General features: G+C 37.8%; 1 protein-coding gene and 2 pseudogenes across 1 annotated transcript in view; 1 reads left to right on the top strand and 2 right to left on the bottom strand.

Annotated features, from left to right (window-relative positions):
* ELMOD1 (ELMO domain containing 1) overlaps positions 1–27,567 on the top strand; it is a 108,958-nt gene that overhangs the window by 7,565 nt on the left and 73,826 nt on the right. The gene's annotated exons all lie outside the window — the stretch shown is intronic.
* On the bottom strand, positions 793–1,300 carry LOC112397620 (methyltransferase-like protein 5 pseudogene; annotated as a pseudogene).
* On the bottom strand, positions 25,396–27,181 carry LOC112397618 (tigger transposable element-derived protein 1-like; annotated as a pseudogene).

Below are 27,567 nucleotides of genomic sequence, written 5' to 3'. Positions count from 1 at the left end.
GACTCAAATTGTTTTCTTCATCTTAACATTTATGAAATTAGGAACCATTATTAGAGTGTGTCATGTTTTAATTGCCACTTTTTCTCCTCAATCCATCTAACGTATTTTACCAAATCTAAGATGTAATTGATATATATGCTATTACACTTTTTACCATTAAGAAAAAAAGCTCAGTAAGTAATTACTAAAAGATGATGATACTTAACATCATACCGGGGGCTCTAGAGTAGAAGATTTAAAGAGAACCTAGGAGAATTAGATCAGTCATGGAAATGTTGTGAGTTAAACACCAAATTCCTTTTCATTGTTCTAGTAGTCTCCCAAAGCTGTTGAAGACTAATAGATTCACCTCTAACTTCTGTTGTGAACAAATTCAGGTACTAATCATTATAGCCTTGCTTGGCTATAAAATATGCCCGGTAGAGTGATTCTCAGTTTTGTGGATGGCACATTTATTTTTGATAACTTTTTTATTTGGAAATTTTCAAATATATACAAAAGTAGACAGAATAATAACATAATGGATCCTAGTATTCAATAATTATCAACTCATGATCAATGCTGTTTTGTTTCTAGCCCTACTCTCTATTCACCCAATTGTATTTTGAAGAAAATCTCAGGTGCTATACCATACCATTTGTAAATACTTCAGTATATAGCTCTAAAACACATACTCAAAATATTGTTACTACATTCCTAGAAATAAAATCTATAGTTTGTGGCACCTTTTTTAATAGACAAATTTTGTATTTATTTTAATTAGGTTTTAAGCTACCTTTTGGGGGGAGGTTTTTAAAAAGAAAACCAAGTGAGGAATACTTCAATGTCCACTTATTTCTTTTTAAGAAATTTATGTGATGCTAGTAGGTCGTATCACAATCCTGCAATAATGTCTATCTTGATTTTTCACTCTGAACTTTCTTTTGAATATGTTCTCTAGTTGAGGATTTGTTTAAAGAATATACTGCTCTTCTTGCCATTTCCAAAGCAATCTTCAGAAAAGTCATATCTATCCCTTTATTATTTTTGGTCCCAAAAGGAGGATTCATAATTACTATATCAAATGACTTGAACCATGTCAACATTTGTCAGCTCAAACTCTTCCACTTTTCTATTAAATATTTTCATCTGTGTCAAATTCAACAAACAACCTGCAGTGCGTGGCCTGGTGGGATACTGTTCTAAAGTAACTTGGGCTTCTGAATCCATCTACTTGATGCAGGTGACTTTCTAGTTCCTTGAACCTTAGTTTCTTCTTTTTTGTTTTTTTAAAGTGTGGGTTCACAGGGTTAAAGGACATTGATGGACCTCAGGAGGCTGGAAGCCCCACCATATGTGTGTCACCTTTTTTAAATTTAAGTTTTTGTTTTTAATCAGAGTAATACTTACATATCATTAAAAACATCATATAATTATACAACATAATGAAAAATAGACCCGTTGCCCAGATTTCTTTCTCAGGTATAATCACTTTAATTCTTTTAGCTGATTCTTCTGATGTGTTCCACCTCATAATCTGCTAATATTGTTATTCCTCAATATATAAAAATATCAGATCTACTGATTTTCTACTACAAGAGTGAAGATTTAACTTTCATACCTAACTTCTCTCCCTTATATGCATTCACTCACTTCTGCTTCCTCAGTTCTCCCATTATCACTGTTTTTGCCTAGGAGAGATCCACATGTGTCTTGGTTTGGATGGTTTTCTGAGGGATAAATCTCCTGAGGACTAGTATTCTGGCTGCCTCTGTTCTGGGAGTTGAGTGGGAGAAGGAGGCTGGATAAATCTCATGTTTATCATGTACACTTTCATTTAACCTCCTAGTATTCAGTATGACAGCTCAATCTCATTTTCTTGTTTCCAAAAGTTCAGAGCCTCTCTAGCTCAACCTCTTCAAGAGTTAATCTTACCTCTTTTGATAGAATGGAGAAGGGGTTATGCCTACTTTCATAAGGTGGGGAGGAGATGTAAGGCCTAACTAATCCTTATGAAAACTTTCAGCCAAGTTGTGGTTGACTTCATTTTACACTCCACTTTCAGAAGACCTAGGCATCCCTAACTCCTGAACATGACTGAGATTACGTACTCTAATTTGTATTGCCTTCGGGTCACTTCCCTCACTGCAGGTTTAGTCAATTAGGCTAAGTAAATTACCATTTTCCCATCTTCTTTCAGCTTCCAGAATTCTGCTGACATCTCATGTGCACTCCTGTTACCCTTAGCCTTATGGATTTATGCTTTTTGATTTCTTTACTCTTAGGTTGGTGGGATTACATGTGTTTTATTTGTCATGTTTAGATGGAAGTCCATGACAGAAGTTTTAAGGGCACATTTAAAAGGAATTAAAGATGTGAAATAATGTAAATGAATCAGCAATAATTATAGTGAATTAATTACTGCTTAGTAAGTGTCTCACATTGCCTATGTAAACTTCCACAATTACCATACTTGTTTTGCTTACTTCTCTTTTCTCCTTTACCCATAGTAAATTTTAATACTCTCTTAACCTAGTCATACCACCTTCTTAGCAAAATATCCTACTTAACACATACTACTGTAAATAATATGTATCCCCAGTTGTAAAGAAGAAGAATTTCATACAATTAGTGATCAGAATTTTGTCACACATCTGTGAAGAGTCCATAGAACTGTGACATGTTGGTTAGGTACCCTTGTCTTAGAGTATAGTCCAGTTTAGTCTGACATGACTGAAATGAATTTTCATTGAAGACAGCTCAGAGCTTCTATACTGACTTCAGAAAGGGCACTAGATTCCATGTGTGAGAACTGCTAGATTTCCCATTCCTTGTGGGCAAAGACTGTCTTATTTTGTATCTCTAGTGCTTAGAAAGAACTGAACATATTAAGTGCATGATAAAGCTTACTGACTAGAATTAAGAGCTGAGGTCTTTTCCTACCAATTGGCTGTCTGTCCTTGGATAAGTCATTTGTTGGATTTGTTTGAGGCTCCAAGAGGTCACTTAGGAAAGGCATGGTGTCAGAAAAGGTCGAGAATGGAACATTGGGGAATATCTACACTTAAAAGGCAGGCAGAGGAAGAGTGTGAGATAGATGGAAAACCAGGAGAACATGGAAACATGGAAGCCAAAAGCAGGCCTTTCAAGAAGTAGCATCACATGAAATCACATCAAATAAGATAAATATAAGAAAATGGAGCTTGGACTAGACCATGCTCTGCCTTCAACCAAACATTTATCTACTCACTCACTCATTGCGTAGATAAATGTTTATCACTCCTGAGATGTTTATGGTCAGAGCGATCTTTGTAGTATAAGGAAGCTGTCTTGAGCCCTGTGTATGTGTGAGGACGCATATGTGTGTGAGTGTGAATGGAGGGATTGTGATAGGGGAAGGAAACCAGAGCTCAGAGAGACTATGCAGGAAGGAGTTGGGAGGCTCTTTATGAGGCTAAGAAGGGCATGAGTTAGTCATGTGTAATCAACCTATAACATATTGTAGAATTACTTAATTAACCTGGTTTAACCTGAATAAAAATGTTTGAGTCAGAGAGTAAGATTCTTGTGTGATTTGCTGCAGGCCATTTGTATTCTTTTTCATCAACCAATGGATTCTTCGAAGAAACACTGTAGCCTGGAATTTGGAAATAAATGGGCTTCAATCTTACTGTATTTCATCAATTCTTCCCCCCACCCCCATCACTGAAGTTGGGATGCATCATAATTTAACTAGCAACATTTTATTTTTCCTTAAAGGCACATGTCATAAAGGTACACTTTACCATTGATGGTGCTGATGAAATTCCACTGGAAAGAATCAAACAACACTCATTCGGCATACATTTATCAAGTCATGCATATCAAATCGTAGCTCTAAAGTGAGGTTAAAACTATTTTTAAAATTTGTTTTACAGCACAAATTGTTGCAGAAGCTCAATCTAAATGGTCTACTTCTCAGAAGCATTCTCAGAAGAATGCTATTATCTCATCTGTGTGATCAGAGTCAGCAGATGCCTTCAGAGCAAGATACCCTGTTTGCCTCCAGGCCCCTGGAAATATCCGAATTTGTTTGGACTTTTCTGTCAAATTTTATAGGTAGATACCCTCTCTATGTTCTCATTATATGAAAGTGAAAAGTTTGCAAAAAGCATCAGGCTAGATTGGCAAAATCACATTCATTTAGTTTTTATGCAAACATAAGTTTACCATTCTTTTATTGTGGTTTAATTTAGAAATTTAACTTTTAAAGCTAAAAAGTTTTTAAAACTAAAACTATTATATAGTTGAGAACATACAAAATCTAGATTGAGTATTTTTGTAGAAAATGGATTAATATTTAGATTTAGAAATTTCCTTATTCTTTTGTAGATTAAAGACAAATTTCATCAATCCTGCTCTCCCTCTCTTTGCTCCCTCCCTGAAAACAATAGATGGATGTAGGTGACCACAGTGAAAGCCAGAAAATCACTATACTTTTAAAGTAAATCATAAACATATTTGCAGACAATCCTGAATTCTGTGGCTGGCATGGCCTCCATTGTTATAAATCACAAAAATAAACTTTGGATGAGTGTTTAATTCCTGAACAAGGAAAACAACTTCTTACTTGTCATTTTAGTGAGTATCACCAGGACATTTTTTCAAGTGAATCACCAGAGAAAGAGGAAAGGAGAGTTCTGGAATGTGGCCTTAGGCAGATTATTATGCATGAGCATTATACCTCTAATATGACATGCTGCATAGCATGTGTGAAATGTAAATGCATAATATGAAAGATTTTTAAATTTCTCTGGGATAGTAATTTTTTATATTGCTCTCCTCTCTCCTCATGTGCATATCTATATTAAGTAAAAAATTGCAATTTGTACATGTTTCAGGTGCTCATAAATAGCCTTAGAAATTTTTCTTTCCCTTCTCCTTCCTCCCTTCCCATTCCGTTCCCTTCCCTTCTTGTTTCACATGGTAAGTCTGATTGCAGTACATCTTTTGAAGACTGAGTTCCTCATCTGTCTGTGTCTTCCTTTAACTGAAACTGTGCTTCTTAGGACTTGACAAAATAGGGAGCATGATGCAAACTTAGTCATTATCTGAATTTGCTAATTCAGAACCTATTTATTTGCCTAATTTGAACCTGATACTTGACCCACCTGATTTAAGGAAACTGACCTCCTTGTTTTGTTTCTGGGGTTGGCTCAGCCAGAGCCCAGCAACTCACATTGCAGGTGACTTACCTGCTCCTTCTTACCCACAAACCACCTGTGCCCTTCCCTGGTGTTCCCACAGAGATGCGCTTCCTGCCGAAAGGTCAGGCTTGTTTCGGAGAACTTTCTCTAATTTCTTGAACACCATCCACAGGCATTCATACTTGCAGAGCATAATAGAGAATTACTGAAAACTGTGAGCTGAATTAATCATATCCCTTCAATTATCTGTAAGTTTTGGCCTATATCAGAATAGTGGCCTTTCTCTTCCATTTTACCTTTTACACCTAGATATAGCTTTTGCTGAAGAAAATATGGGAAAAGAGAAGTCTATATCTGTTTCTGCAAAAGTGTCTACCTGACTGACTAATTGAGAGAAGTCACCATTATGATTTCATTAGACTCTAGCAGGGCACAAGTACATACTATGAGACCGTTTAGTAGGAAAACTAAAATTTCCACATAGGTTAAGGTCATTTACTTGGAGTTTATCATTTGTCATCAGGAAATTTTTTCAGTTACTTTTAGAAAATATTTAAAGTGACATAGTATAATGAAGACACAGGATAAATGGAATTGAATCAAATTAGCCATAGGCTTTCTTATGATACCCAAAGCAGCTTTTGATCAATCTTACTCTTAGGGAAGAAAACTGTAAAAGTTATTATTTATGAATCTTATGGTTTAACATGTCATTGCTTTTGTTCTTCCTTCACCTGAAACAAGAAGAATAGTTCAAACTGAGAAATTAAATCAGTGACAAATAATATTGATATTGCTGATTTTGAATTTATCATCGGCAGAGTAAAGTTGTGTGCTCCCCTCTCCCAACTGCTAAATGAATTTTTTTCACTACTGCTAAAAAATGTTGCCCAAACTTTCTCTTTTTAATCTAGATTCTGGGGAGGGGGAGTAGAATGTGTTTTCATTTTTTGATTATAATTAATTACAGTAAGGTATATTTTGAGGTTGACCCACTTGATTGATTTTTTTCCTCCTAGAAGTGTTGCAGTATGAAAAGGAAACAAAAACAAGAAGGAATTAGGGAAATGTAAAGGAGAATGGAACTTATTTTGCTTTTTGATGAATATAAGAAAACTCATTCAAGTTAGTATATATCTCCTAGGTAGATTTGGAATATTTTACCAGCCATTAGATGTATTTTATGTATGGTAAAAAAAAAAAAAAAAAAAAAGGCAAACAAATATTGTGATCTACAAAGGGAAAGATGTAATGTATTACAGAAACTAAAACATATAGAGGTAGACTGAAAGAAAAACAAGGGAAAAAGTTGATTTAGAGACACTGTCACACAGACCAATGACTCAAAGAATAATTTGAGGAGAATGAAATCACCACACAAATAGCAGTGTGGATCAGGAGCTTGAATTTCATTGGATTTTTCTAAACCCAAGGGAACACAAGATTTACATTGAGGGGGTGTTTTTATTAAGTTATTTCAGAAATACACTGCCAAGGATTCATACACCCCTGGAAATTAGGCCTCAAGGAAGAATGTAAAACCGTCCTTTTTTGGCTCTGTTGTATAACTTCTTTACATAAAACTTGCTTTAGAAACTTTTCAGATTAGTAGTACATTTGCTTTGAGAAAGGAAAGAGGTTAATTTTCAGTGGCATAGTAACTCTTATTATTCAAGGATCCCCCAGCTAGCTTCCAAGGAATGCTTAAGTTTTGAGGTGCAGCTATACATCCAGGCCTTGGTTATCTGCAGCTCAGCATTTTCATTTGAATTGAATACACACTATTATGCCAATACAGAATTTTACCTCAGCGTTTTCCACAGGCAGCACAGGGCAGTGATTAATAGCAATGCTTTAGGAGCCAGGCTGCTAGGGTGACCTTGAAAGGTTGCTTAATTTTTCTATACCTCAATTTTCTCAGTTGTAAAATGGAGATACTATTATTCACTTCGTAGGATGACTATTAAGTGAGTTAATATAAATAAAGCTCATAGAATATGGCCTGGCAGACCCTCAAGATGGCAGCAGAGTAAGATGTGGAGATAACCTTCCTCCCCACAGATACATCAGAAATACATCTACATGTGGAACAACTCCTAGAACACCTACTGAACACTGGCAGTAGACCTCAGACTTCCCAAAAGGCAAGAAACTCCCCATGTACCTGGGTAGGGTAAAAGAAAAAAGGAAAACCAGAGACAAAATAATAGGGAAAGGACCTGCACCTTGGAGAAGGAGCTGTGAAGGAGAAGGTTCCACACACTAGGAAGCCCCTTCACTGGCAGAGATGGCACGGGGCAGGGGGGAAGCTTTGGAGCCATGGAGGAGAGTGCAGCAATAGGGGTGCAGAGGGTAAAGCAGAGAGATTTCCGCACAGAAGATCGGTGCTGACCAGCACTCACCAGCCTGAGAGGCTTGTCTGCTCACTCGCCGGGGGCAGGTGGGGGCTGGGAGCTGAGGCTCCGCTTCGGATGTCAGATCCCAGGGAGAGGACTGGGGTTGGCTGCGTGAACACAGCCTGAGGCGGCTACTGCACCACAGCTAGCTGGAAGGGAGTCTGGGAGAAAGTCTGAACTGCCTAAGGATCAAGAGACCATTGTTTCGGGGCGTGTGAGGAGAGGAGATTCAGAGCACCACCTAAACGAGCTCCAGAGATGGGCACGAGCCACGGCTATCAGTGTGGACAACACAGACGGGCATGAAATGCTAAGGCAGCTGTTGCAGCCACCAAGAAGCCTGTGTGCAAGCACAGGTCACTATCCACAACTCCCCTCCCAAGAGCCTGTGCAGCCCGCCACTGCCAGGGTCCCGTGATACAGGGACAACTTCCCTGGGAGTACACATGGCATGCCTCGGTCTGGTGCAACGTCATGCCAGCCACTGCCGCCACAGGCTCGCCCTGCATTCTGTACCCCCTCCCTCCCCCCACCTGAGTGAGCCAGGTCAGCTGCTACTTTAACCCCATCCTGTCTGAGCAAAGAAGAGATGCCCTTAGGCGACCTACATGCAGAGGTGGGGCCAAATCCAAAGCTGAACCCCAGGAGCTGTGCGAACAAAGAAGAGAAAGGGAAATTTCTCCCAACAACCTCAGGAGCAGTGGATTAAATCTCCACAATCAACTTGATGTACCCTGCATCTGTGGAATATCTGAATAGGCAATGAATCATCCCAAAATTGAGGCAGTGGACTTTGGGAGCAACTGTAGACTTGGGGTTTTCTTTCTGCATCTAATTTGTTTCTGGTATTATGTTTATCTTAGTTTAGTACTTAGAGTTAATTATCATTGGTAGATTTGTTTATTGATTTGGTTGCTGTCTTCCTGTTTTTTTAAATATATAGATATATTTTCCTTTTTCTCTTTTTGTGAGTGTGGATCTGTATGCTTCTTTATGTGATTTTGTCTGTATAGCTTTGCTTTTACCATTTGTCCTAGGGTTCTATCTGTCTGATTTTTTTTTTTTTTTAGTATAGTTTTTAGCACTTGTTATCATTGGTGGATTTGTTTTTTGGTTTGGTTGCTTGTTCTTTCTTTTTTTATGACTTTTTAATTTTTAATAATATTTTTAAATTTTAATAACTATATTTTATTTTATTTATTTTTTCTTTCTTTCTTTATTTTCTCCCTTTTCTTCTGAGCCGTGTGGCTGACAGGGTCTTGGTGCTTCGGCCAGGTGTCAAGCCTGTGCCTCTGAGGTGGAAGAGCCAAGTTCAGAGCATTGGTCCACCAGAGGCCTCCTGGCTCCACATAATATCAAATGGCAAAAGCTCTCCCAGAGATCTACATCTCAATGCTAAGACCCAGCTCCACTCAATGACCAGCAAATTACAGTGCTGGACAACCTATGCCAAGACAGGAACACAACCCCACCCATTAGTAGAGAGGATGCCTAAAATCATAATAAGGTCACAGACACCCCAAAACACACCACCAGACGTGGTCTTGCCCACCAGAAAGATAAGATGCAGTGTCATCCACCAGAACACAGGAACCAGTCCTCTCCACCAGGAAGCCTATACAAGCCACTGAACTAAACTTAACCAAAGGGGACAGACACCAAATATAATGGGAACTACGAACTTGCAGCCTGCAGAAAGGAGACCACAAAAACAGTAAGTTAAGCAAAATGAGAAGACAGAGAAACATGCAGCAGATGAAGGAGCAAGGTAAAAACCCACCAGACCAAACAAATGAAGAGGAAATAGGCAGTCTACCTGAAAAGAATTCAGAGTAGTGATAGTAAAGATGATTCAAAATCTTGGAAATAGAATGGAGAAAATACAAGAAACATTTAACAAAGACTTAGAAGAACTAAAGACCAAAAAACAATGATGAAAAACAACACAATAAATGAAACTAAAAATTCTCTAAATGGAATCAATAGCAGAATAAGTGAAGCAGAAGAACGGATAACTGACAGGGAAGATAAAATAATGGAAATAACTACTGCAGAGCAGAATAAAGAAAAAAAAAATGAAAAGAATTGAGGACAGTCTCAGACCTCTGGGACAACATTAAACGAACCAACATTAGAATTATAGGGGTCCCAGAAGAAGAAGAAAAAAAGAAAGGGACTGAGAAAATATTTGAAGAGATTATACTTGAAAACATCCCTAATATGGGAAAGGAAATAGTCAATCAACTCCACGAAGCTCAGAGAGTCCCATACCAGATAAATCTAAGGAGAAACACACCAAGACAAATATTAGTCAAACTATCAAAAGTTCAATACCATGAAAAGATATTAAAAATGGCAAGGGAAAACAACAAATAGCATACAAGGGAATCCCCATAAGGTTAACAGCTGAACTTTCAGCAGAAACTCTGCAAGCCTGAAGGGAGTGGCAAGACATATATAAACTGATGAAAGGGAAGAACCTACAACCAAAATTATTCTACCCAGCAAGGATCTCATTCAGAGTCGATGGAGAAATTAAAATCTTTACAGACAAGCAAAGGTAAGAGAATTCAGCACCACCAAACCAGCTTTACAACAAATGCTAAAGGAACTTCGCTAGGCAAGAAACGCAAGAGAAGGAAAAGACCTACAATAACAAACCTAAAACAATTAAGAAAATGGTAATAGGAACACACGTATTGATAACTACCTTAAATGTAAATGGATTAAATGCTCCAACCAAAAGATATAGACAGGCTGAATGGATACAAAAAAAGGACACATATATATGCTGTTTACAACAGGGCTGCTTCAGACCTAGAGACACATACAGACTGAAAGTGAGGGGATGGAAAAAGATATTCCATGCAAATGGAAATCAAAAGAAAGCTGAAGTAGCAATTTTCATATCACACAAAATACACTTTAAAATAAAGACTATTACAAGAGACAAAGAAGGACACTACATAATGATCAAAGGGTCAAGCCAAGAAGATATAACAGTCGTAAATGTTTATGAACCCAACATAGGAGCAGCTCCATACGTAAGGCAAATGCTAACAGCCATAAAAGGGGATATCGACAGTAACACAGTCATACTAGGGGACTATAACATCCCATTTCCACCACTGGATAGATCATCCAAAATGAAAATAAATAAGGGAACACAAGCTTTAAATGATACATTAAACAAGACGGACTTAATTGATATTTATATGACATTCCATCCAAAAACAACAATACACTTTCTTCTCAAGTGCTTATGGAACATTCTCCTGGATAGATCATATCTTGGGTCACAAATCAAGCCTTGGTAAATTTAAGAAAATTGAAATCGTATCATGTATCTTTTCTGACCACAGCGCTATGAGACTAGATATCAATTACAGGAAAAAATATGTAAAAAATAGAAGCACATGGAGGCTAAACAATACACTACTGAATAACCAAGAGATCACTGAAGAAATCAAAGAGGAAATCAAAAAAATACCTAGAAACAAATGACAATGAAAACACAACGACCCAAAACCTGTGGGATGCAACAAAAGCAGTTCTAAGAGGGAAGTTTATAGCAATACAATCCTACCCCAAGAACAAGAAACATCTTAAATAAAACAACCTAACCTTACACCTAAAGCAATTAGACAAAGAAGAACAAAAAAACCCCAAAGTTAGCAAAAGGAAAGAAATCATAAAGATCAGATCAGAAATAAATGAAAAAGAAATGAAGGAAACAATAGCAAAGATCAAAAAAACTAAAAGCTGGTTCTTTCAGAACATAAGCAAAATTGATAAACCATTAGCCAGACTCATCAAGAAAAGGAGAAGACTCAAAGCAATAGAATTAGAAATGAAAAAGGAGAAGTAACAACTGACACTGCAGAAATACAAAGGATCATTAGAGATTACTACAAGTAACTATATGCCTGTAAAATGGACAACCTGGAAGAAATGGACAAATTGTTAGAAAAACACAAACTTCTGAGACTGAACCAGGAAGAAATAGAAAATATAAACAGACCAATCACAAACACTGAAATTGAGACTGTGACTAAAAATTTTCCAACAAACAAAAGCCGAGGACCAGATTGCTTCACAGGTGAATTCTATCAAACATTTAGAGAAGAGCTAACACCTATCCTTCTCAAACTCTTCCAAAATATAGCAGAGGGAGGAACACTCCCAAACTCATTCTATGAGGCCACCATCACCCTGATACCAGAACGAGACAAAGATGTCACAAAGAGGGAAAACTACAGGCCAATATCACTGATGAACATAGATGCAAAAATCCTCAACAAAATACTAGCAAACAAAATCCAACAGCACATTAAAAGGATCATACACCATGTTTAAGTGGGGTTTATCCCAGATTGCAAGGATTCTTCAATATATGCAAATCAATCAATGTGATGCACCTTATTAACAAATTGAAGGATAAAAACCATATGATCATCTCAATAGATGCAGAAAAAGCTTTCAACAAAATTCAACACCCATTTGTGATAAAAACCTTCCAGAAAGTAGGCATAGAGGAAAGTTACCTCAACATAATAAAGGTCATATATGACAAACCCACAGCCAACATCATTCTCAATGGTAAGAAATTGAAACCATTTCTTCTAAGATCAGGAACAACACAGGGCTGTCCACTCTCACCACTGTTATTCAACATAGTTTTGGAAGATTTAGCTGCTGCAATCAGAGAAAAAAAAGAAATAAAAGGAATCCAATTCAGGAAAGAAGAAGTAAAACTGTCACTGTTTGCAGATGACATGATACTATACATAGAGAATCCTAAATATGCTCCCAGAAAACTACTAGAGCTCATCAATGAATTTGGTAAAGTAGCAGGATACAAAATTAATGCACAAAAATCTCTTGCATTCCTATACACTAATGATGAAAAATCTGAAAAGGAAATTAAGGAAACACTCCCATTTACCATTGCAACAAAAAGAATAAAATACCTAGGAATAAACCTACCGAAGGAGACAAAAGACTTGTATGCAGAAAACTATAGAAACTGCTGAAGGAAATCAAAGATGTTACAATCAGATGGAAAGATATATCATGTTCTTGGATGGAAGAATCAACATTGTAAAAAGGATTATACTACCGAAAATAATCTACAGATTCAATGCAATCCCTATCAAACTACCAATGGTATTTTTCACAGAACTAGAACAAAAAATTTCACAATTTGTATGGAAACACAAAAGACCCGAAATAGCCAAAGCAATCTTGAAAAAGAAAAATGGAGCTGGAGGAATCAGGCTCCTGGACTTCAGACTATACTACAAAGCTACAGTAATCAAGACTGTATAGTACGGGCACAAACCCAGAAGTATAGATCAATAAAACAGGACAGAAAGCCCAGAGATAAACCCACACACTTATGGTCACCTTATCTTTGATAAAGGAGGCAAGAATATACAATGGAGAAAAGATAGCCTCTTCAATAACTGGTGCTGGGAAAATTGAACAGCTACATGTAAAGGAATGAAATTAGAATACTCCCTAACACCATACACAAAAATAAACTCAAAATTGATTAAAGACCTGAATGTAAGGCCAGACACTATAAAACTCTTAGAGGAAAACATAGGCAGAACACTCTATGACATAAATCACAGCAAGATCCTTTTTGACTCATCTCCTAGAGAAATGAAAATAAAAAGAAAAATAAATGGGAACTAATGAACCTTAAAAGCTTTTGCACAACAAAGGAAAAGATAAACAAGAAGAAAAGACAACCCTCAGAATGGGAGAAAATATTTGCAAATGAAACAACTGACATAGGATTAATCTCCGAAATTTACAAGCAGCTCATGCAGCTCAATACCAAGAAAACAAAGAGCCCAATCCAAACATGGGCAGAAGACCTAAATAGACATTTCTCCAAAGAAGATATACAGATTTACAACAAACACATGAAAGGATGCTCAACATCACTAATTATTAGAGAAATGCAAATCAAAATAAAATGATGTACCACGTCACACCAGTCAGAAAGGCCATCATCAAAAATCTACAAACAAGAAATGCTGGAGAGGGTGTGGAGAAAAGGGAACCCTCTTGCACTGTTGGTGGGAATGTAAACTAATATAGCCACTATGTAGAACAGTACAGAGGTTGCTTAAAAAACTAAAAATAGAACTACCATATGACCCAGGAATCCCACTACTGGGTATATATCATGAAAAAAACATAATTCAAAAAGAGTCATGTACCTCAATGTTCATTGCAGCTGTATTTACAATTGCCAGGACATGGAAGCAACCTAAGTGTCCATCGACAGATGAATGGATAAAGAAGATGTGGCACATATATACAATGGAATATTACTCAGCCGTAAAAAGAAACAAAATTGAGTTATTTGTAGTGAGGTGGATGGACCTAGAGTCTGCCATACATAGTGAAATAAGTCAGAAAGAGAAAAACAAATATCATATGCTAGCACATATATATGGAATCAAAAAAAGAAAAAAAAAGTTTCTGAAGAACTTAGGGGCAGGACAGGAATAAAGATGCAGATGTAGAGAATGGACTTGAGGACACAGGGTATGGGAAGGGTAAGCTGGGATGAAGTGAGAGAGTGGCACAGACATATATACACTACCAAATGTAAAATAGATAGCTAGTGGGAAGCAGCCGCATGGCACAGGGAGATCAGCTTGGTGCTTTGTCTCCACCTAGAGGGGTGGGATAGGGAGGGTGGGAGGGAAATGCAAGAGGGAGGAGTTATGGGGATATATGTATATGTATAGCTGATTCACTTTGTTATAAAGCAGAAACTAACACACCATTGTAAAGCAATTATACTCCAATAAAGATGTTAAAAAAAATGCATCAGCCCAGGATGGTAAACTGGAAATAAACAAACAAACAAAAAAAGAATATTGCCTGGCATATGGTAAGCACTTTGAAAATATTGGCTGTTATTCACAACATCTTAAGCTGAGGCTAAATTTTTTTAATTAAATTTTATTTTTAAATGTATACAACATTTAAAAAACATTATCATTTCAAATTAGGCAAATTATAACAATGGAACAGTATTTGCCTTGTGGATTGTCTTTTATTTATGTATAAGCATTATGAGTCCATAAGCATTTTGGTTGTTACAGGGCATGCAGTCAGTTAGAATTTGAAGGACTACATAGAAAGTATTGTATTGGGCAAAAAGTTCGTTCGGAAAATCCCGAACGAACTTTTTGGCCCACAGAATAGCCTTTTCAGTCTCATATAGGGATTCAGATCTTAAAGAAGGGAATTCTTTTCCCTGTAGTTGAGTCTCTCATTCCCTGCAGTGCTCAATAGATGGATTGGTTTCTAAGAGGTGGGGTCACCCTGTGGTACTTTACAAAGAGCCTTGGTGGCTTCTTGCTCATAGGAAGCAGGGCAAGTTCCTCGATGCCAGGTAAGAGGATGAATTTTCAGAAGCAACAGACCATTCCCTGTGCCGCAAGGGTCACGTAACCCCGCACACAACACTGAAGTGTCAGTCGATCTCCAGAGCACAATCATTTGATCCTTCCCTTAAGAATAGGGCAGGACAATATCCCTGTACACATGGAGAGGAATTACTGCAGATAAGGGGAAAGGGTCAGGGAACCAGGATTATGATTATATCCTTTACTTTGGTTTAAAAAAAAAACAGGGTTTTTTTTCTTCCAATGGGGAGATTTTTTGTTTTTATTAGTGCTGTTATTGAACAGTGCTGTTAAAGAAGTGAATTTCTCGAGAAAGATGCAGAGTTCATTTCAATAAATATGTATTGAGCACTGAATGTACCAGGCACTGTATGAGGCCCTGCGGCTTCCCTGATGCCCTGGAGGAGTATGTAGTCCAGAGGGAAAAGAAACATGAAATACATAATTTCAGAACAATAGGAGAGATTTAAAATATAGCAGGTAATTCTGATATCCACCCTGGGTTTAAAACCTCTTTAGAAACGAAGTTACAGGGAAGGGATAGCACCCAGAGCTGTTTCCGTGTTCTCCTTGTGTGCTGTGAAACAGGTGGCTTTGGAGCTAATGTCTGACCAAAAATGGGTGAACTTTATGTAAATAATACCTCAATAAGTCTGAATTAAACAAAAAGTTAATATATATCAGTGTTTTTCAATTAGTGAGACAGATATAAACAAGACAAGTAACATACTTCATCAAGTTAAAGTCTGGTGCATAAAACAGGCTGGTGTGTAAAATACTTGAGAAGTCTATCAGGGCTACCGTTTTATTAGAGGACTGTGCAAACAAAAAGTAAACTCAAATTCTTCCTGAGTTTAGGTCTTGACCAACCACTTGAGAAATGCTGTTTTGGCTACAAAGGAGTAGATTAACTCAGCGCCACTCTGGAAAAACTGTTCAAAGGTCATTTCTTATCAATAGTGGCTCAGGGTATCGTACATTGCACACCAACTATGATTTGTTCCTGTCTTTTATATAGATTTTCTAGTTAACTGTAATTAGGACATTAACAAGTGTGCCTCCTTTAAAACAAAGCTAGATTTAAAAATAAAATAAGCAGTAATTCTTTTTGCTTTTCTATGGAAAACATTTAGAGAAGTTAGTTAATGAGTACCCAAAGAACAGTGAGTTAAATAGCATTTGCAAAAGGCTTTCTTCTACCACCCAAAGCCATTTTTGGTGTTTCCTCTTTGGGGGCAAATAATTAGAACTAATTGTTGTCTTTGTTTCCTGTTTGGGAGACAGATAATTAGAACTAATTATTAGTTCCCTTCACCTGTCCCACCCAATCAGCAATTCCAATTGATTCTACCTTCTTCATCACCACTGTTGGTGTCCCAGTTCAGGTCACAATTTACCAGAATTTATCTAAACAGTCTCCTAAGTGATTCTTGACTTGACAAAATGATCTTTTGCTTTAGAGGACAATATAATAAGAATGAGAAAATAATAATACCAGAAGTGAGTAGCAACTCATTGATTGCATATTATATACATCTAACTATGCTAAGCACCTTACATGCTTTGGTTCATTCAATCCTTAGAACAGTCATACGAGGTAGTTTTGATTTCTCTCCCCATCTAAGGAGAAGAAAACTGAACCCCAGAGAGATTAAGCAACTTGTCTAAAGCCATTTGGCTATTGGTAGTGCCTCAGACATGAATTCTCTGTCTCCAAAACTTGTGCTTTTAACTACCATACACACTCTCTGCCAATTTGCCCAAATTTCCCTTAAATAGTAAAGATCCTTTGCCATATTAAACTATGTTACATTACCAGAACAGTGCTGAGCACATAAACATTCGAGAAATTTTTTTTGTTTTGTTTTGTTTTAATGGACAGACTCAAGAACCCCTATGTACAGGACTGGAAGCTGAAGTATTATAATACTTCATTTATTCCACATCATTATGAATGAGTTTTTTTAGGTAAACCAGTTTTATAGCTAACTGAAATTAAACTATTTAAGGATAATTTTTTTTTAATTTTGATAAAATCTTTCTGAAATGTATTCCATTACTTTTTTGCCTCAGTAGTATTATAGTTCTAATTTAATATTATCCTAATGACAAAAAAATATTGTTATGACCAACAAATGTTGCATATGCTGTTTATTTAGTATTTCATCTGGGCTATGGTTTTAATTACCATCTATATGCTGAGGAAGCCCAAATCTTTGTCTCCAACTGGGATTTCTCTCCTGATCTTCAGATCCATGTATTATATATCCACACTCCCACTTACCCTGAAAATTCAAAATGAACCAAAGATCCCCAAATACACCTAGACCCCCAAATCTGTATCTCCAGAATTCCATATCTTAGTGAAAGATTACACTGTCTACCTAGCTGCTAGCCATAAACATGGGCATAATGTTTGACTCTTCCTTTTCCTTCATTAACTAAGCCCCCAATCAATCAACAAAAGTCCTATTGATTTTGTCTTCTATATATCTCGCCAATCCAAAACATTCTGTCTCTGTCTTTTGCTTTATTCTGCCATTATTATGTTTGCCTAGATGACTGTAACCTTATAAATGATGCCCCTACCTATAATTTCACCACAATCTAATTTATTCTCTATACTACAGTGAGATTACACTTTTAAAACTAGAACTTTGATTATGTCACATCCAAGTCTATAATTTTCAATAGTTCTTCACTGCTCATGGGATAAGGTTCAAAGTTCTTTAATATTGCATAAAGCCTTTGATGATCTGACCCCTTCTTGCCCTTCCGTATTTTGTCATCCCTGTTTTTACCTGTTCCTCTTTGAGCACCACACTAGGTCATATTGAGTGTTTTCCCCTCTATACATCATATATTTTCTTGCTTCTAGGAATTTGCATGTGCTATTTGGGGAACCCCCAGAACCCTACATCTAAGGTAAACATCTCTCACATTCACTGTCACAGCACCTATTTCCACTTGTAATATTGTGGTTAAGTACCTATTTGTATTTGTGTATCATCTTCTTCTTTGTCTTCCTCAAGACTCTTGGGTCTGGAGGATGGAATTCATGCCCCTCTTGTTCACCCTGTATCCCTAGTGCCTAACTCTATGTCTAGAGCATAGTAGGCACTTACACATTGTAATAATTTTTTTTAATTTTAGAATAATTTTAGGTTTATAGAAACATTACAAAGATACTACAGAAAGTTTCCTTATATTAGCACACAGTCTCCTCTATTGTTAACATCTTACATTAATATGATACATTTGTCACAATTAATGGACTGATATTGATACCAAATTTTTAACTAAAATCTATGCTTATTCAGATTTCCCTATTTTTTTAAAATTGGGGTATAATTGTTTTACAATGTTGTATTAGTTTCTACTGTACAGAGAAATGGAGTTCCCTGTGGTATACAGCAAGTTCTCATTAGTTATCTATTTTATACGTTTTAGTGTATATATGTCGATCCCAATCTCCCAATTCATTCCACCCCCCGTTCTCTCTTGGTGCCCATATGTTTGTTCTCTACATTTGCGTCTCTATTTCTGCCTTGCAGACAGTTACCATTTTTCTAGATTCTACATATATGCGTTAATATACGATATTTGTTTTTCCCTTTCTGACATTTCACTCTGTATGACAGTCTCTAGGTCCATCCACATCTCTACAAATGACCCAATTTCATTCCTTTTTAGGGCTGAGTAATATTCCATTGTATATATGTACCACATCTTCTTTATCCATTCATCTGTCGATGGGCATTGAGGTTGCTTCCATGACCAGGCTGTTGTAAATAGTGCTGCAATGAACATTGGGGTGTATGTGTCTTTTTGAATTATGGTTTTCTCTGGGTATATGCCCAGTAGTGGGATTTCTGTGTCATAGGGTAAATCTATTTTTATTTTTTTAAGGAACCTCCATACTGTTCTCCATAGTGGTTGTATCAATTTACATTCCCACCAGCAGTGCAAGAGGGTTCCCTTTTCTCTACACCCACTCCAGCATTTACTGTTTGTAGATTTTTTGATGACGCCATTCTGATGAGTGGAAGGTGATACCTTAGTGTAGTTTTGATATTCATTTCTCTAAAACTTAGTGACGTTGACCATCTTTTCATGTGCCTCTTGGCCAGCTGCATGTCTTCTTTGGAGAAATGCCTATTTAGGTCTTCACTCATTTTTGGATTGGGTTGTTTGTTTTTTGATATTGAGCTGCATGAGCTGTTTATATATTTTGGAGATTAATCCTTTGTCCATTGATTCATTTGCAAATATTTTCTCCCATTCTGAGGGTTGTCTTTTCATCTTGTTTATGGTTTCCTTTGCTGTACAAAAGCTTTCAAGTTTCATTAGGTCCCATTTATTTTTGCTTTTATTTCCATTACTCTAGAAGGTGGGTCAAAAAAGATCTTGCTGTGATTTATGTCAAAGACTCTTTTGCCTATGTTTTCCTCTAAGAGTTTTATAGTGTCTGGTCTTACATCTAGGTCTTTAATTCATTTTGAGTTTATTTTTGTGTGTGGTGTTAGGGAGTGTTCTAATTTCATTCTTTTACCTCTAGCTGTCCAGTTTTCCCCACACAATTTATTGAAGAGACAGTCTTTTCTCCATTGTATATTCTTGTCTCCTTTGTCATAGACTAGATGACCATAGGTGCATGGGTTTATCTCTGGGCTTTCTATCCTGTTCCATTGATCTATATTTATGTTTTGGTGCCAGTACCATATTGTCTTGATTTGTAGTATAGTCTGAAGTCAGGGAGCCTGATTCCTCCAACTCTGCTTTTTTCTCAAGATTGCTTTGGCTATTCAGGGTCTTTTGTGTCTCCAAACACATTTTAAGAATTTTTGTTCTAGTTCTGGGAAAAATGCCATTGGTAATTTGATAGGAATTGCACTGAATCTATAGATTGCTTTAGGTAGTATAGTTAGTTTCACAATATTGATTCTTCCAATCCAAGAACATGGTATATCTCTCCATCTGTTTATGTCATCTTTGATTTCTTTCATCAGTGTTTTATAATTTCTGAGTACAAGTCTTTTACCTCCTTGGGTAGGTTTATTCCTGGGTATTTCATTCCTTTTGTTGCAATGGTGAATGGGAATATTTCCTTAATTTCTCTTTCTGATCTTTCATTGTTAGTTTATAGGAATGCAAAAGATTTCCGTGCATTAATTTTGCATCCTGCAACTTTACCAAATTCATTGATTAGTTCTAGTATTTTTCTGGTGTCATCTTTAGGATTTTCTATGTATAGTATCATGTCATCTGCAAACAGTGACAGTTTCACTTCTTCTTTTCCAATTTGTATTCCTTTTCTTACTTTTTCTCCTCTGATTGCCATGGCTAAGACTTCCAAAACTGTGTTGAGCAATAGTGGCGAGAGTGGACCTCCTTGTCTTCTTCCTGATCTTAGAGGAAATGCTGTCAGTTTTTCACCATTGAGAATGATGTTTGCTGTGGGTCTATCATATATGGCCTTTATTATGTTGAAGTAGTGTCCCTCTATGCCCACTTTCTGGAGAGTTTTTTTTATCATAAATGGGTGTTGAATTTTGTCAAAAACTTTTCCTGCATCTATTGAGATGATCACATGGTTTTTATTCTTCAGTTTGTTAATGTGGTGTATCACATTGATTGATTTGCATATATTGAAGAATCCTTGCATCCCTGGGATAAATCCCACTTGATCATGGTGTATTATCCTTTTACTGTTTTGCTGGATTCTGTTTGCTAGTATTTTGTTGAGGATTTTTGTGTCTATATTCATCAGTGATACTGCTCTGTACTTTTCTTTTTTTGTGATATCTTTTGGTTTCAGGGTGATGCTGGCCTCATCGAATGAGTGCAGAATCATTTTTTCCTCTGCAATTTTTTGGAATAGTTTGAGAAGGATGGGTGTCAGCTCTTCTCTAAATGTTTGTTAGAATACACCTGTGAAGCCATATGGTCCTGGACTTTTGTTTGTGGGAAGATTTTTAATCACTGTTTCAATTTCCTTACTTATGATTGGTCTGTTCATATTTACTATTTCTTCCTGGTTCATTCTTGGAAGATTATACCTTTCTAAGAATTTGTCCATTTCTTCCAGGTTGTCCATTTTATTGGCATATTGTTGCTTGTAGTAGTCTCTTATGATGCTATGTATTTCTGTGTTGTCCATTGTAAGTTCTCTATTTTCATTTCTAACTTTCTTGATCTGAGTCCTCTTCATCTTTTTCTTAATAAGTCTGGCTAAAGGTTTATCAATTTTGTTTATCTCTTCAAAGAACCAGATTTTAGTTTTATTGATTTTTGCTGTTGTTTTCTTTTTTCTATTTCATTTATTTCTGCTCTGATCTTTATGATTTCTTTCCTTCTACTAAATTTGGGGGTTTTGTTGTTGTTCTTCTTCTTCTTTCTCTAGTTGTTTTAAGTGTAGGGTTAGATTGTTTATTTGAGATTTTTCTTGTTTCTTGAGGTAGGATTGTATTGCTTTAAACTTCTCTCTTAGGGCTGCTTTTGCTGCATCCCATAGGTTTTGTGTTGTGTTTTAGTTGTCATTTGTCTCTAGGTATTTTTTGATTTCTTCTTTGATTTCTTCAGTGATCTCTAGGTTATTTAGTTGCACATTGTTTAGCCTCCATGTGTTTGTGTTTTTTACAGTTTTTTTTCCCCTGCAATTCATTTCTAATCTCATAGCATTGTGGTCGGAAAAGATGCTTGGTACAATTTCCTATTTCTTAACTTTACCAAAGCTTGATTTGTGACCCAAGATGTGCTCTATCCTGAAGAATATTACATGTGTACTTGAGAAGAAAGTGTATTCTTCTGTTTTCAGATGGAATGTCTTATAAATATCAATTAAATCTATCTGGTTTATTGTGTCATTTAAAGCTTGTGTTTCCTTATTGATTTTCTGTCTGGATGATCTGTCCATTGGTGTAAATGAGGTGTTAAAGTCCCCTGCTATTGTTGTGTTACTGTCGATATCTCCTTTTATAACTGTTAACATTTGCCTTATGTATTGAGGTGCTCCTATGTTGGGTGCACATATATTTATAATTGTTATATCTTCTTGGATTGATCCCTTAATCATTATGTAGTGTCCTTCATTGTCTCTTGTAACAGCCTTTATCTTAACGTCTATTTTATCTGATATGAGTATTGCTACTCCAGCTTTCTTTTGATTTACGTTTGCATGGAATATCATTTTCCATCCTCTCACTTTCAGTCTGTATGTGTCCCTAGGTCTGAAGTGGGTCTCTTGTGGACAGCATATATATGGTTCTTGTTTTTGTATCCATTCAGCCAGTCTGTGCCTTTTGGTTGGAACATTTAATCCATTTATATTTAAGGTAATTATCAATATGTATGTTCCTATTACAATTTTCTTAATTTTTTGGATTTGTTTTTGTAGGTCTTTTTCTTCTCTTGTGTTTTCCACTTAGAGAAATTCCTTTAGCATTTCTCATAGAGCTAGTTTGGTGGTGCTGAGTTCTCTTAGCTTTTGCTTGTCTGTAAGCTTTTGATTTCTCTGTTGAATCTGAATGAGATCCTTGCTGGGTAGAGTAATCTTAGTTGTAGGTTTTTCCCTTTCATCACTTTAAATGTATCCTGCCACTCCCTCTGGCCTGCAGAGTTTCTGCTGAAAAATCAGCTGATAACCTTATGGGGATTCCCTGGTATGTTATTTGTTGCTTTCCCTTGCTGCTTTTAATATTTTTTCTTTGTATTTAATTTTTGATTGTTTGATTAACATGTGTTTCAGAATGTTTCTCCTTGGTTTTATCCTATATGGGACTCTCTGCACTTCCTGAACTTGATTGACTATTTCCTTTCCCATGTTAGGGAAGTTTTCAACTATTATCTCTTCAAATATTTTCTCAGACCCTTTGTCTTTCTCTTCTTCTTCTGGGACCCCTATAATTTGAACGTTCATGAGTTTAATGTTGTCCCAGAGGTCTCTGAGACTGTTCTCAATTCTTTTCATTCTTTATTCTGCTCTGCAGCAGTTATTTCCACCATTCTGTCTTGCAGCTCACTTATCCATTCTTCTGCCTCAGTTATTCTGCTATTGATTCCTTCTAGTGTATTTTTAATTTCAGTTACTGTGTTGTTCATCACTGTTTGTTTGTTCTTTAGTTCTTCTAGGTCCTTGTTAAATGTTTCTTCTATTTTCTCCCTTCTCTTTCTGAGATTTTCGATCACCTTTACTATCATTACTCAGGTAGACTGCTATTTCCTCATCATTTGTTTGGGCTTATGGTTTTTTACTTTGCTCCTTCATCTGCAGCATATTTCTCTTGTCTTCTCATTTTGTTTAACTTACTGTGTTTGGGGTCTCCTTTCTGCAGGCTGCAGGATCGTAGTTCCTCTTCTGGTGTCTGTCCCCAGTGGGTGAGCTTGGTCCAGTGGCTTGTGTAGGCTTCCTGGAGCGGGGGACTGGTGCCTGTGTTCTGGTGAGTGGAGCTGGATCTTGTCCCTCTGATGGGCAGGGCCATGTCTGGTGGTGTGTTTTGTCGTGTTTGTGAGCTTAGTATGACTTTAGGCAGCCTTTCTGCTAATGGGTGGAGTTGTGTTCCTGTCTTGCTAGTTGTTTGCTGTGAGGTCTCCAGCACTGGAGTTTGCTGGGCATTGGGTGGAGCCGGGTCTTGATGTTGAGATGGGGACCTCTAGGAGAGCTCTTGCTGATTAATATTCCCCAGGACTGGGAGTTCTCTGTTGGTCCAACATCCTGGACTTGGCTCTCCCACCTCAGAGACTCAGGCCCAAACCTTGTCCAGAGCAGCAAAACCCTGCAAGCCACACGGCACAGAAGGAAAGGAAAAAAAAAAAAAAAAAAACGAACAAACAAAAACCCCAAGACTAATGGTAAAAGCAAAAACAGATACACACACAAACAAGAGAAAACAAAAAAGAAGAGAGCAACTGAACAAATAAATGAACCCAAAAATGAAAACAAACACTAAAAACTAAAGTAACAAAAATAAAAAACCAAAAACAAATCAAAAGCAGAAAGCAAACTCTAGGTAGGTCTCTAGACCTGCTGTGGGCACTGTGGGGCCAGCTCAGACTCTGACCTGGCCCAACTCCTGTGTGTACTTGCCCCCAAAGTCCACAGCCTCAATTGTGGGAAAGCTCATCTTTTCAGATATTCCACAGATGCAGGGTTTACCAAGCTGATTGCAGGGATTTAATCAAATGCCCCTGTGGCTGCACAGAGAGATTTCCCTTCCTCTTCTTTGGTCACACCACCCCTGGAGTTCAGCTTTGGTTTTGGCCCCACCAAAACCAAAGCATGTGGTTTTGGTATGTGGGCCACCTTCAGGCATCTGTTCTCCCCCCAGGCAAGAGGGCGAGAAAGCAGCAGCTGATTTGGGTTCACTTGCTCACTCAGGCCAGGGAGAAGGAGGGATTACAGTCACAATTGGGTTCTGAGGGGAGTGCCTGCAGTGGCAGAGGCTGGCAGGAAGTTACAAGAGCCTGAGGCATGCCGTGCACTCTCCTAGGGAAGTTGGCCGCAGATTGCAGGACCCTTGGCAATAGAGGGCTGCAGGGGCTCCCAGGAAGGTGTTGGCAGTGACATGTGCTTGGTCTCAGGTTGCTTGGTGGCAGTGGTGGCAGTGGTAGCCGTCGCGCCCACCTCTTGGGTCCAAGGTAGCAGCCACGGCTTGCACCCACCTGGAGCTCATTTAGGCTGTGCCCTGCTGTCTGTGAGCACACAGAGAAAGACATTCCTATGGCGGGCCCCTCCTTCTATTTGAGCACCCCACAACAATGGTCACTTACTCTCTGGTAGGCCCAGGCTTCTCCCCAGACTCCCTCAGCTGTGGCGCACTAGCCGCCTCAGGCTGTCTTAATGCAGCCAATCCCAGTCCTCTCCCTGGGGTCTGACCTCTAAAGCCCGAGCCTCAGCACCCAGCCCCCACCCGCCCTGGTGTGCAAACAAGCATCTCAGGCTGGGGAGTGCTGGTCAGCACTGATCCTCTGGACAGGATTCTCTCTGCTTTGCCCTCTGTACCCCTGTTGCTGCACTTTTCTCTGAGGCTCCAAAGCTCCCCCCATCCCTGCCAGTGAGGGGGCTTCCCAGAGTGCGGAAACTTTTCCTCCTTCACAGCTCCCTCCCAGAGGTGCAGGTCCCATCCCAATTCCTTTTTCTCTCTCTTTTTTTCTTTTGTCCTACCCAGTTACATGGAGATTTTCCTGCCTTTTTGGAGGTCTGAGGTCTTCTTAGCATTCAGTAGGTGTTCTGAAGGAGTTGTTCCACATGTAGACGTATTTTTAATATATCTGTAGGGAAGAAGGTGATCTCCATGTCTTACTTCTCTGTCATCTTCCCATATCCGTCCTAGATTTCCCTAGTTTTAACTTAATGTCCTTTTTCTATCCTAGGATCCCATTCTTGATACCACATTGCATTTAGTAATCATGTCTCCTCAGGTACCTCTTGACTGTGACAGCTTCCCAGATTTTCCTTGTTTTTGATCTTGAGAGTTTTGAGGAATACTGGATATTTTCTGGTATATCCCTCATTAGGTGTTTTCCTGATGAAGGGTCTTGCCTCGGTGTTGATGGCTGCCGACTGATCAGGGTGGTGGTTGCTAAAAATTGGGGTGGCTGTGGCAATTTCTTAAAATAAGACAACAACAAAGTTTGGTGCATCGATTGGCCCTTTCTTCCATGAACAATTTCTCTGTGGCTGTTTGATGGCATTTTACCCACAGAAGAACTTCTTTCAAAATTGGAGTCAGTCCTCTCAAGCCCTACCACTGCTTTATCAACTAAGTTTATTAAATCCATTTTTGTCATTTCAACAGTCTTCACAGCATCTTCACCAGGAGTTGATTCCATCCCAAGAAACCACTTTCTTTGCAACTCCTCATCTGTTCAAATTTTATGAGATTGAAGCAATTTAGTCACAGACTCAGACTTCACTTCTAATTCTAGTTCTCTTGCTGTTTTCACCATATTTTCAGTTACTTACTCCACTGAAGTCTTCAACCCCTCAAAGTTGTCCATGAAAGTTGGAATCAACTTCTTCCAAAATCCTGTTAATCATGAATGTTCTCAGTAGCATCTAGAATGGTGAATCCTTTCCAAAAGGTTTTCAGTTGACTTTGAAATCCACTAGAGGAATCATCTATGGCGGCTGTAGCCTTACTAATGTATTTCTTAAATAATAAGACTTTAACGTTGGAATGACTCCTTGACCCATGGACTGCAGGATGGATATTGTCTTAGCAGGTATGGAAACAATGTGAATCCCATTGTACATCTCCATCAGACCTCTTGGGTGACCAGGTGCATTGACAATGAGCAGTAATATATTCAAAGGAATACTTTTTTCTAGCAGAAGTTCTCAACAGTGAGCTTAAAAGAGTCAGTAAACCATGTTGTAAACAGATGTGCTGTCATCAGACTTTGTTGTTCCATTTATAGAGCACAGGTAGAGTAGATTTAGCCTAATTCTTATGGGACCTAGGATTTTCTGAATGGTAAATGAGCACTGGCTTCAACTTAAGGTCACCAGCTGCATTGACCCCTAACAAGAGAGTCAGCTTGTCATTTGAAACTTTGACACCAAGCAATGACTTCTCCTCTCTAGCTGTAAAAGTCTTAGGTGACATCTTCTTCCAGTAGAAGACTGTTTTGTCTACATTGAAAACCTGCTTAGAGGTGCCACATTCATGAATTATCTTAGCTAGATCTTTTGGATAACTCTTTGCAGCTTCTACGTCAGCACTTGCTGAATTTTGCACTTTGATGTTATAGAGATGGCTTCTTTCCTTAAACCTCATGAACCAACCCCTGCTAGCTTCAAATTTTTCTTCTGCAGTTTCCTCACCTGTCTCAGCCTTCATAGAATTGAGGAGAGTTAGGACCTTCCTCTGGATTAGGCTTTGGCTTAAGGGAGTATTGTGGCTGGTTTGATCTTCTATCCAGATCACTAAAACTTTCTCCATATCAGCAGTGAGACTGTTTTACTTTCTTTTTATGTGTGTGTTCACTGGAGTAGCACTTTTAATTTCCTTCAAGAGCTTTTTCTTTGCATTCAGAATTCAGCTAACTGTTTGACGCAAGAGGCTTAGCTTTTGGTCTACCTTGATTTCAACAGTCCTTCCTCACTAAGCTTAATTATTTCTAGCTTTTGATTTAAAGTGAGAGATGTGTGACTCTTCCTTTCACTTGAACACTTAGAGGCCATGGTACGGTTATTAACAGACCTAATTTCAATATTCTTGCATCTCAGGGAATAGTGAAGCCCAAGGAGAAGGAGAAAGACAGGGGAATGGCTGGTTGGTGCAGCAATCAGAATATGCACAACATTTATCAATTAAGTTTGCCATCTTATGTGGAAGCAGTTCATGGTGCCCCAAAACATTACAATAGTAACATCAAAGATCATAATCACAGATAACAATAACAAATATAATATAATGAAAAATATTGAAATATTGTAAGAATTACCAGAATCTGACATAGAGACACAAAGTGATGAAATGCTATTGGAAAAATGTTACTAATAGACTCACTTAGCACAGGATTGCCACAAACTTTCAATTTTTAAAAATAGGCAATATCTGTGAAGAC

Source organism: Neophocaena asiaeorientalis, unplaced genomic scaffold (assembly GCF_003031525.2).
Source record: "Neophocaena asiaeorientalis asiaeorientalis breed wild unplaced genomic scaffold, Neophocaena_asiaeorientalis_V1.1 scaffold389, whole genome shotgun sequence".
NCBI lineage: Eukaryota > Metazoa > Chordata > Mammalia > Artiodactyla > Phocoenidae > Neophocaena > Neophocaena asiaeorientalis.
The sequence above is the reverse complement of the archived record's forward strand: the minus strand, read 5'-3'. Positions and strand labels throughout refer to the sequence as shown.